This window comes from Pseudophryne corroboree, chromosome 4, assembly GCF_028390025.1.
Source record: "Pseudophryne corroboree isolate aPseCor3 chromosome 4, aPseCor3.hap2, whole genome shotgun sequence".
Classification (NCBI taxonomy): domain Eukaryota; kingdom Metazoa; phylum Chordata; class Amphibia; order Anura; family Myobatrachidae; genus Pseudophryne; species Pseudophryne corroboree.
Genome location: NC_086447.1, coordinates 23,788,262 through 23,805,761, shown reverse-complemented (window position 1 = coordinate 23,805,761; position 17,500 = coordinate 23,788,262). Strand labels below are relative to the sequence as shown.

At 35.4% G+C, this 17,500-nt stretch overlaps 19 non-coding genes across 19 annotated transcripts; all 19 read right to left on the bottom strand.

Moving 5' to 3' along the window:
- Nucleotides 1-1,010: 1,010 nt before the first annotated feature.
- TRNAS-AGA (transfer RNA serine (anticodon AGA)) lies at nucleotides 1,011-1,092 on the bottom strand. The gene has a single exon. It is a non-coding gene; the product is annotated as a tRNA-Ser (tRNA).
- Nucleotides 1,093-2,322: 1,230 nt separating this feature from the next.
- TRNAS-AGA (transfer RNA serine (anticodon AGA)) lies at nucleotides 2,323-2,404 on the bottom strand. Its single transcript has one exon. It is a non-coding gene; the product is annotated as a tRNA-Ser (tRNA).
- Nucleotides 2,405-3,635: 1,231 nt separating this feature from the next.
- TRNAS-AGA (transfer RNA serine (anticodon AGA)) lies at nucleotides 3,636-3,717 on the bottom strand. The gene has a single exon. It is a non-coding gene; the product is annotated as a tRNA-Ser (tRNA).
- A 1,230-nt stretch (nucleotides 3,718-4,947) lies between these two features.
- Nucleotides 4,948-5,029, bottom strand: TRNAS-AGA (transfer RNA serine (anticodon AGA)). The gene has a single exon. It is a non-coding gene; the product is annotated as a tRNA-Ser (tRNA).
- Nucleotides 5,030-7,572: 2,543 nt separating this feature from the next.
- TRNAS-AGA (transfer RNA serine (anticodon AGA)) lies at nucleotides 7,573-7,654 on the bottom strand. The gene has a single exon. It is a non-coding gene; the product is annotated as a tRNA-Ser (tRNA).
- A 239-nt stretch (nucleotides 7,655-7,893) lies between these two features.
- On the bottom strand, nucleotides 7,894-7,983 carry TRNAY-GUA (transfer RNA tyrosine (anticodon GUA)). The gene is given in 2 exon segments: nucleotides 7,894-7,929; nucleotides 7,947-7,983. It is a non-coding gene; the product is annotated as a tRNA-Tyr (tRNA).
- A 352-nt stretch (nucleotides 7,984-8,335) lies between these two features.
- On the bottom strand, nucleotides 8,336-8,417 carry TRNAS-AGA (transfer RNA serine (anticodon AGA)). The gene has a single exon. It is a non-coding gene; the product is annotated as a tRNA-Ser (tRNA).
- A 239-nt stretch (nucleotides 8,418-8,656) lies between these two features.
- TRNAY-GUA (transfer RNA tyrosine (anticodon GUA)) lies at nucleotides 8,657-8,746 on the bottom strand. Its single transcript is given in 2 exon segments — nucleotides 8,657-8,692; nucleotides 8,710-8,746. It is a non-coding gene; the product is annotated as a tRNA-Tyr (tRNA).
- A 902-nt stretch (nucleotides 8,747-9,648) lies between these two features.
- On the bottom strand, nucleotides 9,649-9,730 carry TRNAS-AGA (transfer RNA serine (anticodon AGA)). Its single transcript has one exon. It is a non-coding gene; the product is annotated as a tRNA-Ser (tRNA).
- Nucleotides 9,731-9,969: 239 nt separating this feature from the next.
- TRNAY-AUA (transfer RNA tyrosine (anticodon AUA)) lies at nucleotides 9,970-10,059 on the bottom strand. The gene is given in 2 exon segments: nucleotides 9,970-10,005; nucleotides 10,023-10,059. It is a non-coding gene; the product is annotated as a tRNA-Tyr (tRNA).
- Nucleotides 10,060-10,961: 902 nt separating this feature from the next.
- Nucleotides 10,962-11,043, bottom strand: TRNAS-AGA (transfer RNA serine (anticodon AGA)). Its single transcript has one exon. It is a non-coding gene; the product is annotated as a tRNA-Ser (tRNA).
- Nucleotides 11,044-11,281: 238 nt separating this feature from the next.
- On the bottom strand, nucleotides 11,282-11,371 carry TRNAY-GUA (transfer RNA tyrosine (anticodon GUA)). The gene is given in 2 exon segments: nucleotides 11,282-11,317; nucleotides 11,335-11,371. It is a non-coding gene; the product is annotated as a tRNA-Tyr (tRNA).
- Nucleotides 11,372-12,273: 902 nt separating this feature from the next.
- On the bottom strand, nucleotides 12,274-12,355 carry TRNAS-AGA (transfer RNA serine (anticodon AGA)). The gene has a single exon. It is a non-coding gene; the product is annotated as a tRNA-Ser (tRNA).
- Nucleotides 12,356-14,898: 2,543 nt separating this feature from the next.
- On the bottom strand, nucleotides 14,899-14,980 carry TRNAS-AGA (transfer RNA serine (anticodon AGA)). Its single transcript has one exon. It is a non-coding gene; the product is annotated as a tRNA-Ser (tRNA).
- A 239-nt stretch (nucleotides 14,981-15,219) lies between these two features.
- TRNAY-GUA (transfer RNA tyrosine (anticodon GUA)) lies at nucleotides 15,220-15,309 on the bottom strand. The gene is given in 2 exon segments: nucleotides 15,220-15,255; nucleotides 15,273-15,309. It is a non-coding gene; the product is annotated as a tRNA-Tyr (tRNA).
- Nucleotides 15,310-15,661: 352 nt separating this feature from the next.
- Nucleotides 15,662-15,743, bottom strand: TRNAS-AGA (transfer RNA serine (anticodon AGA)). The gene has a single exon. It is a non-coding gene; the product is annotated as a tRNA-Ser (tRNA).
- A 239-nt stretch (nucleotides 15,744-15,982) lies between these two features.
- On the bottom strand, nucleotides 15,983-16,072 carry TRNAY-GUA (transfer RNA tyrosine (anticodon GUA)). Its single transcript is given in 2 exon segments — nucleotides 15,983-16,018; nucleotides 16,036-16,072. It is a non-coding gene; the product is annotated as a tRNA-Tyr (tRNA).
- Nucleotides 16,073-16,974: 902 nt separating this feature from the next.
- Nucleotides 16,975-17,056, bottom strand: TRNAS-AGA (transfer RNA serine (anticodon AGA)). The gene has a single exon. It is a non-coding gene; the product is annotated as a tRNA-Ser (tRNA).
- A 239-nt stretch (nucleotides 17,057-17,295) lies between these two features.
- TRNAY-AUA (transfer RNA tyrosine (anticodon AUA)) lies at nucleotides 17,296-17,385 on the bottom strand. The gene is given in 2 exon segments: nucleotides 17,296-17,331; nucleotides 17,349-17,385. It is a non-coding gene; the product is annotated as a tRNA-Tyr (tRNA).
- Between the last annotated feature and the right edge of the window lie 115 nt (nucleotides 17,386-17,500).

The window sequence follows — 17,500 nt, the reverse complement described above, 5'->3', positions numbered from 1 at the left end:
AGTTTATCAAAAGCTTAATCCTTCGAGCCGGAATTGAATCAGCGACCTAAGGATTTCTGTACCAATCTCCTCTACAGTGCTCCGCTCTACCAGCTGAGCTATCAAAGGATTCCATGATCTTACAATTGTGATATTACGTGCTATTAAAATGATTGAGTGTTAATTTTAAACATTATCAACTTTCCAAGCAAAATTAAAAATGATTTGACTACACAAAAGAGATTCAACTACTTATTCCTGTGTTGCTTTATCACACAAATTGTCATGTTTATTCATTTGGAAAATATCACTAATAGTTTGACTTATATTTGTGCAATTACTATCAACTGGCTACAGAGCTAGTTTGGAAAGCACTTTCAATAGATTTTTTAGTGTAGCCAAACTTACATCAAGATTAGAGATGCTTGAGCCTATCAAACCTTCTACACTCTTTAAAATTTTGCTTGTTTTGTAAACTAATCAAGTGTTCCAGGAATGATGGGGATATTCCATTGTTTGTTCTGATTTGACAATTCATTTTGGACAATGAGCGGCCCTTTTGAGCTAGTGAAGATAATTGTGCTACATGAGAGTATGCACAGACAATTATTTTTCTTTTTTTGCATTAAAGCACAATTTTTAATAAAGGAGAGGTTAATGATATAATAATTAGCACTGAAAGTCATCTGACACGATTTGAAAGTAAAATGTTGTGCATTGAAAGTAACCAAAGCTCTTTTTACTTTGAGTGGACATCATTTTCTTTCAAATGAATTTGATATTTTGCTAAATGTACAAAACTTTCTTACAAATTTGACATTCAAAATGCATTTGTAATTAATAAATGCTACTTAGTATGGCTGCTGAGATTCCTGGGCTCAGTCTCAAGTAGAGGAGGAGAATTACGGATACAGAAAGAGAGAATAGGCAGGCATCCTAAAGATTTGGATGTGCCAGTTCCTGACTCACCCTGAGCAACACTGGTTTCAAGCTTTTAGTAAATTTTCTGAAAAATAAAACAACCATGTGGTCGTAGTAGGCAGGATTTGAACCTCAGCAGGGAAACCCCAATGGATTTCTAGTCCATCGCCTTAACCACTCGGCCACGACTACCTCTGATGCAATGTGATGTTTTCACAAAAGTTTCTCTATGGGTTGAGCTACTTCATTTCAGGCTGTGAGGATGACTGAAGTAATATTGTTCAGAGATGATTTCCATGGGAAGTTTATCCTGACCACAGTGACCTGCGTTAATGATTTTTAAAATATAACTTGGAGAATGCTTTATACTTGGTATAGTTTTGGGTTTGTAAAATGTCAGTACTGACATCTAAGTTTATCAAAAGCTTCATCCTTCGAGCCGGAATTGAATCAGTGACCTAAGGATGTCTGTACCAATCTCCTCTACAATCCTCCGCTTTACCAGCTGAGCTATCAAAGGATTCCAAGATCGTACAACTGTGATATTACGTGCTATTAAAATGATTGAGTGTTAATTTTAAACATTATCAACTTTCCAAGCAAATTGAAAAATGATTTGACTACACAAAAGAGATTCAACTACTTATTCCTGTGTTGCTTTATCACACAAATTGTCATGTTTAATCATTTGGAAAATATCACTAATAGTTTGACTTATATTTGTGCAATTACTATCAACTGGCTACAGAGCTAGTTTGGAAAGCACTTTCAATAGATTTTTTAGTGTAGCCAAACTTACATCAAGATTAGAGATGCTTGAGCCTATCAAACCTTCTACACTCTTTTAAATGTTGCTTGTTTTGTAAACTAATCAAGTGTTCCAGGCATGATGGGGATATTCCATTGTTTGTTCTGATTTGACAATTAATTTTGGACAACGAGCGGCCATTTTGAGCTAGTGAAGATAATTGTGCTACATGAGAGTATGCACAGACAATTATTTTTCTTTTTTTGCATTAAAGCACAATTTTTAATAAAGGAGAGGTTAATTATATAATAATTAGCACTGAAAGTCATCTGACACGATTTGAAAGTAAAATGTTGTGCATTGAAAGTAACCAAAGCTCTTTTTACTTTGAGTGGACATCATTTTCTTTCAAATGAATTTGATATTTTGCTAAATGTACAAAACTTTCTTACAAATTTGACATTCAAAATGCATTTGTAATTAATAAATGCTACTTAGTATGGCTGCTGAGATTCCTGGGCTCAGTCTCAAGTAGAGGAGGAGAATGACGGATAGAGAAAGAGAGAACAGGCAGGCATCCTAAAGATTTTGATGTGCCAGTTCCTGACTCACCCTGAGCAACACTGGTTTCAAGCTTTTAGTAAATTTTCAGAAAAATAAAACAACCATGTGGTCGTAGTCGGCAGGATTTGATCCTGCGCGGGGAAACCCCAATGGATTTCTAGTCCATCGCCTTAACCACTCGGCCACGACTACCTCTCATGCAATGTGATGTTTTCACAAAAGTTTCTCTATGGGTTGAGCTACTTCATTTCAGGCTGTGAGGATGACTGAAGTAATATTGTATCAGAGATGATTTCCATGGGAAGTTAATCCTGACCACAGTGACCTGCGTTAATGATTTTTAAAATATAACTTGGAGAATGCTTTATACTTGGTATAGTTTTGGGTTTGTAAAATGTCAGTACTGACATCTAAGTTTATCAAAAGCTTAATCCTTCGAGCCGGAATTGAATCAGTGACCTAAGGATTTCTGTACCAATCTCCTCTACAGTGCTCCGCTCTACCAGCTGAGCTATCAAAGGATTCCATGATCTTACAATTGTGATATTACGTGCTATTAAAATGATTGAGTGTTAATTTTAAACATTATCAACTTTCCAAGCAAAATTAAAAATGATTTGACTACACAAAAGAGATTCAACTACTTATTCCTGTGTTGCTTTATCACACAAATTGTCATGTTTAATCATTTGGAAAATATCACTAATAGTTTGACTTATATTTGTGCAATTATTATCAACTGGCTACAGAGCTAGTTTGGAAAGCACTTTCAATAGATTTTTTAGTGTAGCCAAACTTACATCAAGATTAGAGATGCTTGAGCCTATCAAACCTTCTACACTCTTTAAAATTTTGCTTGTTTTGTAAACTAATCAAGTGTTCCAGGAATGATGGGGATATTCCATTGTTTGTTCTGATTTGACAATTCATTTTGGACAATGAGCGGCCCTTTTGAGCTAGTGAAGATAATTGTGCTACATGAGAGTATGCACAGACAATTATTTTTCTTTTTTTGCATTAAAGCACAATTTTTAATAAAGGAGAGGTTAATGATATAATAATTAGCACTGAAAGTCATCTGACACGATTTGAAAGTAAAATGTTGTGCATTGAAAGTAACCAAAGCTCTTTTTACTTTGAGTGGACATCATTTTCTTTCAAATGAATTTGATATTTTGCTAAATGTACAAAACTTTCTTACAAATTTGACATTCAAAATGCATTTGTAATTAATAAATGCTACTTAGTATGGCTGCTGAGATTCCTGGGCTCAGTCTCAAGTAGAGGAGGAGAATTACGGATACAGAAAGAGAGAATAGGCAGGCATCCTAAAGATTTGGATGTGCCAGTTCCTGACTCACCCTGAGCAACACTGGTTTCAAGCTTTTAGTAAATTTTCTGAAAAATAAAACAACCATGTGGTCGTAGTAGGCAGGATTTGAACCTCAGCAGGGAAACCCCAATGGATTTCTAGTCCATCGCCTTAACCACTCGGCCACGACTACCTCTGATGCAATGTGATGTTTTCACAAAAGTTTCTCTATGGGTTGAGCTACTTCATTTCAGGCTGTGAGGATGACTGAAGTAATATTGTTCAGAGATGATTTCCATGGGTAGTTTATCCTGACCACAGTGACCTGCGTTAATGATTTTTAAAATATAACTTGGAGAATGCTTTATACTTGGTATAGTTTTGGGTTTGTAAAATGTCAGTACTGACATCTAAGTTTATCAAAAGCTTCATCCTTCGAGCCGGAATTGAATCAGTGACCTAAGGATGTCTGTACCAATCTCCTCTACAATCCTCCGCTTTACCAGCTGAGCTATCAAAGGATTCCAAGATCGTACAACTGTGATATTACGTGCTATTAAAATGATTGAGTGTTAATTTTAAACATTATCAACTTTCCAAGCAAATTGAAAAATGATTTGACTACACAAAAGAGATTCAACTACTTATTCCTGTGTTGCTTTATCACACAAATTGTCATGTTTAATCATTTGGAAAATATCACTAATAGTTTGACTTATATTTGTGCAATTACTATCAACTGGCTACAGAGCTAGTTTGGAAAGCACTTTCAATAGATTTTTTAGTGTAGCCAAACTTACATCAAGATTAGAGATGCTTGAGCCTATCAAACCTTCTACACTCTTTTAAATGTTGCTTGTTTTGTAAACTAATCAAGTGTTCCAGGCATGATGGGGATATTCCATTGTTTGTTCTGATTTGACAATTAATTTTGGACAACGAGCGGCCATTTTGAGCTAGTGAAGATAATTGTGCTACATGAGAGTATGCACAGACAATTATTTTTCTTTTTTTGCATTAAAGCACAATTTTTAATAAAGGAGAGGTTAATTATATAATAATTAGCACTGAAAGTCATCTGACACGATTTGAAAGTAAAATGTTGTGCATTGAAAGTAACCAAAGCTCTTTTTACTTTGAGTGGACATCATTTTCTTTCAAATGAATTTGATATTTTGCTAAATGTACAAAACTTTCTTACAAATTTGACATTCAAAATGCATTTGTAATTAATAAATGCTACTTAGTATGGCTGCTGAGATTCCTGGGCTCAGTCTCAAGTAGAGGAGGAGAATGACGGATAGAGAAAGAGAGAACAGGCAGGCATCCTAAAGATTTTGATGTGCCAGTTCCTGACTCACCCTGAGCAACACTGGTTTCAAGCTTTTAGTAAATTTTCAGAAAAATAAAACAACCATGTGGTCGTAGTCGGCAGGATTTGATCCTGCGCGGGGAAACCCCAATGGATTTCTAGTCCATCGCCTTAACCACTCGGCCACGACTACCTCTCATGCAATGTGATGTTTTCACAAAAGTTTCTCTATGGGTTGAGCTACTTCATTTCAGGCTGTGAGGATGACTGAAGTAATATTGTATCAGAGATGATTTCCATGGGAAGTTAATCCTGACCACAGTGACCTGCGTTAATGATTTTTAAAATATAACTTGGAGAATGCTTTATACTTGGTATAGTTTTGGGTTTGTAAAATGTCAGTACTGACATCTAAGTTTATCAAAAGCTTAATCCTTCGAGCCGGAATTGAATCAGTGACCTAAGGATTTCTGTACCAATCTCCTCTACAGTGCTCCGCTCTACCAGCTGAGCTATCAAAGGATTCCATGATCTTACAATTGTGATATTACGTGCTATTAAAATGATTGAGTGTTAATTTTAAACATTATCAACTTTCCAAGCAAAATTAAAAATGATTTGACTACACAAAAGAGATTCAACTACTTATTCCTGTGTTGCTTTATCACACAAATTGTCATGTTTAATCATTTGGAAAATATCACTAATAGTTTGACTTATATTTGTGCAATTACTATCAACTGGCTACAGAGCTAGTTTGGAAAGCACTTTCAATAGATTTTTTAGTGTAGCCAAACTTACATCAAGATTAGAGATGCTTGAGCCTATCAAACCTTCTACACTCTTTTAAATTTTGCTTGTTTTGTAAACTAATCAAGTGTTCCAGGAATGATGGGGATATTCCATTGTTTGTTCTGATTTGACAATTCATTTTGGACAATGAGCGGCCCTTTTGAGCTAGTGAAGATAATTGTGCTACATGAGAGTATGCACAGACAATTATTTTTCTTTTTTTGCATTAAAGCACAATTTTTAATAAAGGAGAGGTTAATGATATAATAATTAGCACTGAAAGTCATCTGACACGATTTGAAAGTAAAATGTTGTGCATTGAAAGTAACCAAAGCTCTTTTTACTTTGAGTGGACATCATTTTCTTTCAAATGAATTTGATATTTTGCTAAATGTACAAAACTTTCTTACAAATTTGACATTCAAAATGCATTTGTAATTAATAAATGCTACTTAGTATGGCTGCTGAGATTCCTGGGCTCAGTCTCAAGTAGAGGAGGAGAATTACGGATACAGAAAGAGAGAATAGGCAGGCATCCTAAAGATTTGGATGTGCCAGTTCCTGACTCACCCTGAGCAACACTGGTTTCAAGCTTTTAGTAAATTTTCTGAAAAATAAAACAACCATGTGGTCGCAGTAGGCAGGATTTGAACCTCAGCAGGGAAACCCCAATAGATTTCTAGTCCATCGCCTTAACCACTCGGCCACGACTACCTCTGATGCAATGTGATGTTTTCACAAAAGTTTCTCTATGGGTTGAGCTACTTCATTTCAGGCTGTGAGGATGACTGAAGTAATATTGTTCAGAGATGATTTCCATGGGAAGTTTATCCTGACCACAGTGACCTGCGTTAATGATTTTTAAAATATAACTTGGAGAATGCTTTATACTTGGTATAGTTTTGGGTTTGTAAAATGTCAGTACTGACATCTAAGTTTATCAAAAGCTTCATCCTTCGAGCCGGAATTGAATCAGTGACCTAAGGATTTCTGTACCAATCTCCTCTACAATCCTCTGCTTTACCAGCTGAGCTATCAAAGGATTCCAAGATCGTACAACTGTGATATTACGTGCTATTAAAATGATTGAGTGTTAATTTTAAACATTATCAACTTTCCAAGCAAATTGAAAAATGATTTGACTACACAAAAGAGATTCAACTACTTATTCCTGTGTTGCTTTATCACACAAATTGTCATGTTTAATCATTTGGAAAATATCACTAATAGTTTGACTTATATTTGTGCAATTACTATCAACTGGCTACAGAGCTAGTTTGGAAAGCACTTTCAATAGATTTTTTAGTGTAGCCAAACTTACATCAAGATTAGAGATGCTTGAGCCTATCAAACCTTCTACACTCTTTTAAATTTTGCTTGTTTTGTAAACTAATCAAGTGTTCCAGGAATGATGGGGATATTCCATTGTTTGTTCTGATTTGACAATTCATTTTGGACAACGAGTGGCCATTTTGAGCTAGTGAAGATAATTGTGCTACATGAGAGTATGCACAGACAATTATTTTTCTTTTTTTGCATTAAAGCACAATTTTTAATAAAGGAGAGGTTAATAATATAATAATTAGCACTGAAAGTCATCTGACACAATTTGAAAGTAAAATGTTGTGCATTGAAAGTAACCAAAGCTCTTTTTACTTTGAGTGGACATCATTTTCTTTCAAATGAATTTGATATTTTGCTAAATGTACAAAACTTTCTTACAAATTTGACATTCAAAATGCATTTGTAATTAATAAATGCTACTTAGTATGGCTGCTGAGATTCCTGGGCTCAGTCTCAAGTAGAGGAGGAGAATGACGGATAGAGAAAGAGAGAACAGGTAGGCATCCTAAAGATTTTGATGTGTCAGTTCCTGACTCACCCTGAGCAACACTGGTTTCAAGCTTTTAGTAAATTTTCAGAAAAATAAAACAACCATGTGGTTGTAGTCGGCAGGATTTGAACCTGCGCGGGGAAACCCCAATGGATTTCTAGTCCATCGCTTTAACCACTCGGCCACAACTACCTCTCATGTAATGTTATGTTTTCACAAAAGTTTCTCTATGGATTGAGCTACTTCATTTCAGGCTGTGAGGATGACTGAAGTAATATTGTATCAGAGATGATTTCCATGGGAAGTTTATCCTGACCACAGTGACCTGCGTTAATGATTTTTAAAATATAACTTGGAGAATGCTTTATACTTGGTATAGTTTTGGGTTTGTAAAATGTCAGTACTGACATTTAAGTTTATCAAAAGCTTCATCCTTAGAGCCGGAATTGAACCAGCGACCTAAGGATTTCTGTACCAATCTCCTCTACAGTCCTCCGCTCTACCAGCTGAGCTATCAAAGGATTCCATGATAACACAACTGTGATATTACGTGCTATTAAAATGATTGAGTGTTAATTTTAAACATTATCAACTTTCCAAGCAAAATGAAAAATGATTTGATATTTTGCTAAATGTACAAAACTTTCTTACAAATTTGACATTCAAAATGCATTTGTAATTAATAAATGCTACTTAGTATGGCTGCTGAGATTCCTGGGCTCAGTCTCAAGTAGAGGAGGAGAATGACGGATATAGAAAGAGAGAACAGGCAGGCATCCTAAAGATTTTGATGTGCCAGTTCCTGACTCACCCTGAGCAACACTGGTTTCAAGCTTTTAGTAAATTTTCAGAAAAATAAAACAACCATGTGGTCGTAGTCAGCAGGATTTGAACCTGCGCAGGAAAACCCCAATGGATTTCTAGTCCATCACCTTAACCACTCGGCCACGACTACCTCTGATGCAATGTGATGTTTTCACAAAAGTTTCTCTATGGGTTGAGCTACTTCATTTCAGGCTGTGAGGATGACTGAAGTAATATTGTATCAGAGATGATTTCCATGGGAAGTTTATCCTGACCACAGTGACCTGCGTTAATGATTTTTAAAATATAACTTGGAGAATGCTTTATACTTGGTATAGTTTTGGATTTGTAAAATGTCAGTACTGACATCTAAGTTTATCAAAAGCTTCATCCTTCGAGCCGGAATTGAACCAGCGACCTAAGGATTTCTGTACCAATCTCCTCTACAATCCTCCGCTTTACCAGCTGAGCTATCAAAGGATTCCAAGATCGTACAACTGTGATATTACGTGCTATTAAAATGATTGAGTGTTAATTTTAAACATTATCAACTTTCCAAGCAAATTGAAAAATGATTTGACTACACAAAAGAGATTCAACTACTTATTCCTGTGTTGCTTTATCACACAAATTGTCATGTTTAATCATTTGGAAAATATCACTAATAGTTTGACTTATATTTGTGCAATTACTATCAACTGGCTACAGAGCTAGTTTGGAAAGCACTTTCAATAGATTTTTTAGTGTAGCCAAACTTACATCAAGATTAGAGATGCTTGAGCCTATCAAACCTTCTACACTCTTTTAAATTTTGCTTGTTTTGTAAACTAATCAAATGTTCCAGGAATGATGGGGATATTCCATTGTTTGTTCTGATTTGACAATTCAATTTGGACAACGAGCGGCCATTTTGAGCTAGTGAAGATAATTGTGCTACATGAGAGTATGCACAGACAATTATTTTTCTTTTTTTGCATTAAAGCACAATTTTTAATAAAGGAGAGGTTAATGATATAATAATTAGCACTGAAAGTCATCTGACACGATTTGAAAGTAAAATGTTGTGCATTGAAAGTAACCAAAGCTCTTTTTACTTTGAGTGGACATCATTTTCTTTCAAATGAATTTGATATTTTGCTAAATGTACAAAACTTTCTTACAAATTTGACATTCAAAATGCATTTGTAATTAATAAATGCTACTTAGTATGGCTGCTGAGATTCCTGGGCTCAGTCTCAAGTAGAGGAGGAGAATGACGGATAGAGAAAGAGAGAACAGGCAGGCATCCTAAAGATTTTGATGTGCCAGTTCCTGACTCACCCTGAGCAACACTGGTTTCAAGCTTTTAGTAAATTTTCAGAAAAATAAAACAACCATGTGGTCGTAGTCGGCAGGATTTGAACATGCGCGGGGTAACCCCAATGGATTTCTAGTCCATTGCCTTAACCACTCGGCCACGACTACCTCTCATGCAATGTGACGTTTTCACAAAAGTTTCTCTATGGGTTGAGCTACTTCATTTCAGGCTGTGAGGATGACTGAAGTAATATTGTATCAGAGATGATTTCCATGGGAAGTTAATCCTGACCACAGTGACCTGCGTTAATGATTTTTAAAATATAACATGGAGAATGCTTTATACTTGGTATAGTTTTGGGTTTGTAAAATGTCAGTACTGACATCTAAGTTTATCAAAAGCTTAATCCTTCGAGCTGGAATTGAATCAGCGACCTAAGGATTTCTGTACCAATCTCCTCTATAGTCCTACGCTCTACCAGCTGAGCTATCAAAGGATTCCATGATCTTACAATTGTGATATTACGTGCTATTAAAATGATTGAGTGTTAATTTTAAACATTATCAACTTTCCAAGCAAAATGAAAAATGATTTGACTACACAAAAGAGATTCAACTACTTATTCCTGTGTTGCTTTATCACACAAATTGTCATGTTTAATCATTTGGAAAATATCACTAATAGTTTGACTTATATTTGTGCAATTACTATCAACTGGCTACAGAGCTAGTTTGGAAAGCACTTTCAATAGATTTTTTAGTGTAGCCAAACTTACATCAAGATTAGAGATGCTTGAGCCTATCAAACCTTCTACACTCTTTAAAATTTTGCTTGTTTTGTAAACTAATCAAGTGTTCCAGGAATGATGGGGATATTCCATTGTTTGTTCTGATTTGACAATTCATTTTAAACAATGAGCGGCCCTTTTGAGCTAGTGAAGATAATTGTGCTACATGAGAGTATGCACAGACAATTATTTTTCTTTTTTTGCATTAAAGCACAATTTTTAATAAAGGAGAGGTTAATGATATAATAATTAGCACTGAAAGTCATCTGACACGATTTGAAAGTAAAATGTTGTGCATTGAAAGTAACCAAAGCTCTTTTTACTTTGAGTGGACATCATTTTCTTTCAAATGAATTTGATATTTTGCTAAATGTACAAAACTTTCTTACAAATTTGACATTCAAAATGCATTTGTAATTAATAAATGCTACTTAGTATGGCTGCTGAGATTCCTGGGCTCAGTCTCAAGTAGAGAAGGAGAATGACGGATAGAGAAAGAGAGAACATGCAGGCATCCTAAAGATTTTGATGTGCCAGTTCCTGACTCACCCTGAGCAACACTGGTTTCAAGCTTTTAGTAAATTTTCTGAAAAATAAAACAACCATGTGGTCGTAGTTGGCAGGATTTGAACCTGCGCAGGGAAACCCCAATGGATTTCTAGTCCATCGCCTTAACCACTCGGCCACGACTACCTCTGATGCAATGTGATGTTTTCACAAAAGTTTCTCTATGGGTTGAGCTACTTCATTTCAGGCTGTGAGGATGACTGAAGTAATATTGTTCAGAGATGATTTCCATGGGAAGTTTATCCTGACCACAGTGACCTGCGTTAATGATTTTTAAAATATAACTTGGAGAATGCTTTATACTTGGTATAGTTTTGGGTTTGTAAAATGTCAGTACTGACATCTAAGTTTATCAAAAGCTTCATCCTTCGAGCCGGAATTGAACCAGCGACCTAAGGATTTCTGTACCAATCTACTCTACAATCCTCTGCTTTACCAGCTGAGCTATCAAAGGATTCCAAGATCGCACAACTGTGATATTACGTGCTATTAAAATGATTGAGTGTTAATTTTAAACATTATCAACTTTCCAAGCAAATTGAAAAATGATTTGACTACACAAAAGAGATTCAACTACTTATTCCTGTGTTGCTTTATCACACAAATTGTCATGTTTAATCATTTGGAAAATATCACTAATAGTTTGACTTATATTTGTGCAATTACTATCAACTGGCTACAGAGCTAGTTTGGAAAGCACTTTCAATAGATTTTTTAGTGTAGCCAAACTTACATCAAGATTAGAGATGCTTGAGCCTATCAAACCTTCTACACTCTTTTAAATTTTGCTTGTTTTGTAAACTAATCAAGTGTTCCAGGAATGATGGGGATATTCCATTGTTTGTTCTGATTTGACAATTCATTTTGGACAACGAGCGGCCATTTTGAGCTAGTGAAGATAATTGTGCTACATGAGAGTATGCACAGACAATTATTTTTCTTTTTTTGCATTAAAGCATAATTTTTAATAAAGGAGAGGTTAATGATATAATAATTAGCACTGAAAGTCATCTGACACGATTTGAAAGTAAAATGTTGTGCATTGAAAGTAACCAAAGCTCTTTTTACTTTGAGTGGACATCATTTTCTTTCAAATGAATTTGATATTTTGTTAAATGTACAAAACTTTCTTACAAATTTGACATTCAAAATGCATTTGTAATTAATAAATGCTACTTAGTATGGCTGCTGAGATTCCTGGGCTCAGTCTCAAGTAGAGGAGGAGAAAGACGGATAGAGAAAGAGAGAACAGGCAGGCATCCTAAAGATTTTGATGTGTCAGTTCCTGACTCACCCTGAGCAACACTGGTTTCAAGCTTTTAGTAAATTTTCTGAAACATAAAACAACCATGTGGTCATAGTCGGCAGGATTTGAACCTGCGCGGAGAAACCCCAATGGATTTCTAGTCCTTCACCTTAACCACTCGGCCACGACTACCTCTCATGCAATGTGATGTTTTCACAAAAGTTTCTCTATGGGTTGAGCTACTTCATTTCAGGCTGTGAGGATGACTGAAGTAATATTGTATCAGAGATGATTTCCATGGGAAGTTTATCCTGACCACAGTGACCTGTGTTAATGATTTTTAAAATATAACTTGGAGAATGCTTTATACTTGGTATAGTTTTGGGTTTGTAAAATGTCAGTACTGACATCTAAGTTTATCAAAAGCTTAATCCTTCGAGCCGGAATTGAATCAGTGACCTAAGGATTTCTGTACCAATCTCCTCTACAGTGCTCCGCTCTACCAGCTGAGCTATCAAAGGATTCCATGATCTTACAATTGTGATATTACGTGCTATTAAAATGATTGAGTGTTAATTTTAAACATTATCAACTTTCCAAGCAAAATTAAAAATGATTTGACTACACAAAAGAGATTCAACTACTTATTCCTGTGTTGCTTTATCACACAAATTGTCATGTTTAATCATTTGGAAAATATCACTAATAGTTTGACTTATATTTGTGCAATTACTATCAACTGGCTACAGAGCTAGTTTGGAAAGCACTTTCAATAGATTTTTTAGTGTAGCCAAACTTACATCAAGATTAGAGATGCTTGAGCCTATCAAACCTTCTACACTCTTTTAAATTTTGCTTGTTTTGTAAACTAATCAAGTGTTCCAGGAATGATGGGGATATTCCATTGTTTGTTCTGATTTGACAATTCATTTTGGACAATGAGCGGCCCTTTTGAGCTAGTGAAGATAATTGTGCTACATGAGAGTATGCACAGACAATTATTTTTCTTTTTTTGCATTAAAGCACAATTTTTAATAAAGGAGAGGTCAATGATATAATAATTAGCACTGAAAGTCATCTGACACGATTTGAAAGTAAAATGTTGTGCATTGAAAGTAACCAAAGCTCTTTTTACTTTGAGTGGACATCATTTTCTTTCAAATGAATTTGATATTTTGCTAAATGTACAAAACTTTCTTACAAATTTGACATTCAAAATGCATTTGTAATTAATAAATGCTACTTAGTATGGCTGCTGAGATTCCTGGGCTCAGTCTCAAGTAGAGGAGGAGAATTACGGATACAGAAAGAGAGAATAGGCAGGCATCCTAAAGATTTGGATGTGCCAGTTCCTGACTCACCCTGAGCAACACTGGTTTCAAGCTTTTAGTAAATTTTCTGAAAAATAAAACAACCATGTGGTCGCAGTAGGCAGGATTTGAACCTCAGCAGGGAAACCCCAATGGATTTCTAGTCCATCGCCTTAACCACTCGGCCACGACTACCTCTGATGCAATGTGATGTTTTCACAAAAGTTTCTCTATGGGTTGAGCTACTTCATTTCAGGCTGTGAGGATGACTGAAGTAATATTGTTCAGAGATGATTTCCATGGGAAGTTTATCCTGACCACAGTGACCTGCGTTAATGATTTTTAAAATATAACTTGGAGAATGCTTTATACTTGGTATAGTTTTGGGTTTGTAAAATGTCAGTACTGACATCTAAGTTTATCAAAAGCTTCATCCTTCGAGCCGGAATTGAATCAGTGACCTAAGGATTTCTGTACCAATCTCCTCTACAATCCTCTGCTTTACCAGCTGAGCTATCAAAGGATTCCAAGATCGTACAACTGTGATATTACGTGCTATTAAAATGATTGAGTGTTAATTTTAAACATTATCAACTTTCCAAGCAAATTGAAAAATGATTTGACTACACAAAAGAGATTCAACTACTTATTCCTGTGTTGCTTTATCACACAAATTGTCATGTTTAATCATTTGGAAAATATCACTAATAGTTTGACTTATATTTGTGCAATTACTATCAACTGGCTACAGAGCTAGTTTGGAAAGCACTTTCAATAGATTTTTTAGTGTAGCCAAACTTACATCAAGATTAGAGATGCTTGAGCCTATCAAACCTTCTACACTCTTTTAAATTTTGCTTGTTTTGTAAACTAATCAAGTGTTCCAGGAATGATGGGGATATTCCATTGTTTGTTCTGATTTGACAATTCATTTTGGACAACGAGTGGCCATTTTGAGCTAGTGAAGATAATTGTGCTACATGAGAGTATGCACAGACAATTATTTTTCTTTTTTTGCATTAAAGCACAATTTTTAATAAAGGAGAGGTTAATAATATAATAATTAGCACTGAAAGTCATCTGACACAATTTGAAAGTAAAATGTTGTGCATTGAAAGTAACCAAAGCTCTTTTTACTTTGAGTGGACATCATTTTCTTTCAAATGAATTTGATATTTTGCTAAATGTACAAAACTTTCTTACAAATTTGACATTCAAAATGCATTTGTAATTAATAAATGCTACTTAGTATGGCTGCTGAGATTCCTGGGCTCAGTCTCAAGTAGAGGAGGAGAATGACGGATAGAGAAAGAGAGAACAGGTAGGCATCCTAAAGATTTTGATGTGTCAGTTCCTGACTCACCCTGAGCAACACTGGTTTCAAGCTTTTAGTAAATTTTCAGAAAAATAAAACAACCATGTGGTTGTAGTCGGCAGGATTTGAACCTGCGCGGGGAAACCCCAATGGATTTCTAGTCCATCGCTTTAACCACTCGGCCACAACTACCTCTCATGTAATGTTATGTTTTCACAAAAGTTTCTCTATGGGTTGAGCTACTTCATTTCAGGCTGTGAGGATGACTGAAGTAATATTGTATCAGAGATGATTTCCATGGGAAGTTTATCCTGACCACAGTGACCTGCGTTAATGATTTTTAAAATATAACTTGGAGAATGCTTTATACTTGGTATAGTTTTGGGTTTGTAAAATGTCAGTACTGACATTTAAGTTTATCAAAAGCTTCATCCTTAGAGCCGGAATTGAACCAGCGACCTAAGGATTTCTGTACCAATCTCCTCTACAGTCCTCCGCTCTACCAGCTGAGCTATCAAAGGATTCCATGATAACACAACTGTGATATTACGTGCTATTAAAATGATTGAGTGTTAATTTTAAACATTATCAACTTTCCAAGCAAAATGAAAAATGATTTGATATTTTGCTAAATGTACAAAACTTTCTTACAAATTTGACATTCAAAATGCATTTGTAATTAATAAATGCTACTTAGTATGGCTGCTGAGATTCCTGGGCTCAGTCTCAAGTAGAGGAGGAGAATGACGGATAGAGAAAGAGAGAACAAGCAGGCATCCTAAAGATTTTGATGTGCCAGTTCCTGACTCACCCTGAGCAACACTGGTTTCAAGCTTTTAGTAAATTTTCAGAAAAATAAAACAACCATGTGGTCGTAGTCAGCAGGATTTGAACCTGCGCAGGAAAACCCCAATGGATTTCTAGTCCATCACCTTAACCACTCGGCCACGACTACCTCTGATGCAATGTGATGTTTTCACAAAAGTTTCTCTATGGGTTGAGCTACTTCATTTCAGGCTGTGAGGATGACTGAAGTAATATTGTATCAGAGATGATTTCCATGGGAAGTTTATCCTGACCACAGTGACCTGCGTTAATGATTTTTAAAATATAACTTGGAGAATGCTTTATACTTGGTATAGTTTTGGATTTGTAAAATGTCAGTACTGACATCTAAGTTTATCAAAAGCTTCATCCTTCGAGCCGGAATTGAACCAGCGACCTAAGGATTTCTGTACCAATCTCCTCTACAATCCTCCGCTTTACCAGCTGAGCTATCAAAGGATTCCAAGATCGTACAACTGTGATATTACGTGCTATTAAAATGATTGAGTGTTAATTTTAAACATTATCAACTTTCCAAGCAAATTGAAAAATGATTTGACTACACAAAAGAGATTCAACTACTTATTCCTGTGTTGCTTTATCACACAAATTGTCATGTTTAATCATTTGGAAAATATCACTAATAGTTTGACTTATATTTGTGCAATTACTATCAACTGGCTACAGAGCTAGTTTGGAAAGCACTTTCAATAGATTTTTTAGTGTAGCCAAACTTACATCAAGATTAGAGATGCTTGAGCCTATCAAACCTTCTACACTCTTTTAAATTTTGCTTGTTTTGTAAACTAATCAAATGTTCCAGGAATGATGGGGATATTCCATTGTTTGTTCTGATTTGACAATTCAATTTGGACAACGAGCAGCCATTTTGAGCTAGTGAAGATAATTGTGCTACATGAGAGTATGCACAGACAATTATTTTTCTTTTTTTGCATTAAAGCACAATTTTTAATAAAGGAGAGGTTAATGATATAATAATTAGCACTGAAAGTCATCTGACACGATTTGAAAGTAAAATGTTGTGCATTGAAAGTAACCAAAGCTCTTTTTACTTTGAGTGGACATCATTTTCTTTCAAATGAATTTGATATTTTGCTAAATGTACAAAACTTTCTTACAAATTTGACATTCAAAATGCATTTGTAATTAATAAATGCTACTTAGTATGGCTGCTGAGATTCCTGGGCTCAGTCTCAAGTAGAGGAGGAGAATGACGGATAGAGAAAGAGAGAACAGGCAGGCATCCTAAAGATTTTGATGTGCCAGTTCCTGACTCACCCTGAGCAACACTGGTTTCAAGCTTTTAGTAAATTTTCAGAAAAATAAAACAACCATGTGGTCGTAGTCGGCAGGATTTGAACATGCGCGGGGTAACCCCAATGGATTTCTAGTCCATTGCCTTAACCACTCGGCCACGACTACCTCTCATGCAATGTGACGTTTTCACAAAAGTTTCTCTATGGGTTGAGCTACTTCATTTCAGGCTGTGAGGATGACTGAAGTAATATTGTATCAGAGATGATTTCCATGGGAAGTTAATCCTGACCACAGTGACCTGCGTTAATGATTTTTAAAATATAACATGGAGAATGCTTTATACTTGGTATAGTTTTGGGTTTGTAAAATGTCAGTACTGACATCTAAGTTTATCAAAAGCTTAATCCTTCGAGCTGGAATTGAATCAGCGACCTAAGGATTTCTGTACCAATCTCCTCTATAGTCCTACGCTCTACCAGCTGAGCTATCAAAGGATTCCATGATCTTACAATTGTGATATTACGTGCTATTAAAATGATTGAGTGTTAATTTTAAACATTATCAACTTTCCAAGCAAAATGAAAAATGATTTGACTACACAAAAGAGAT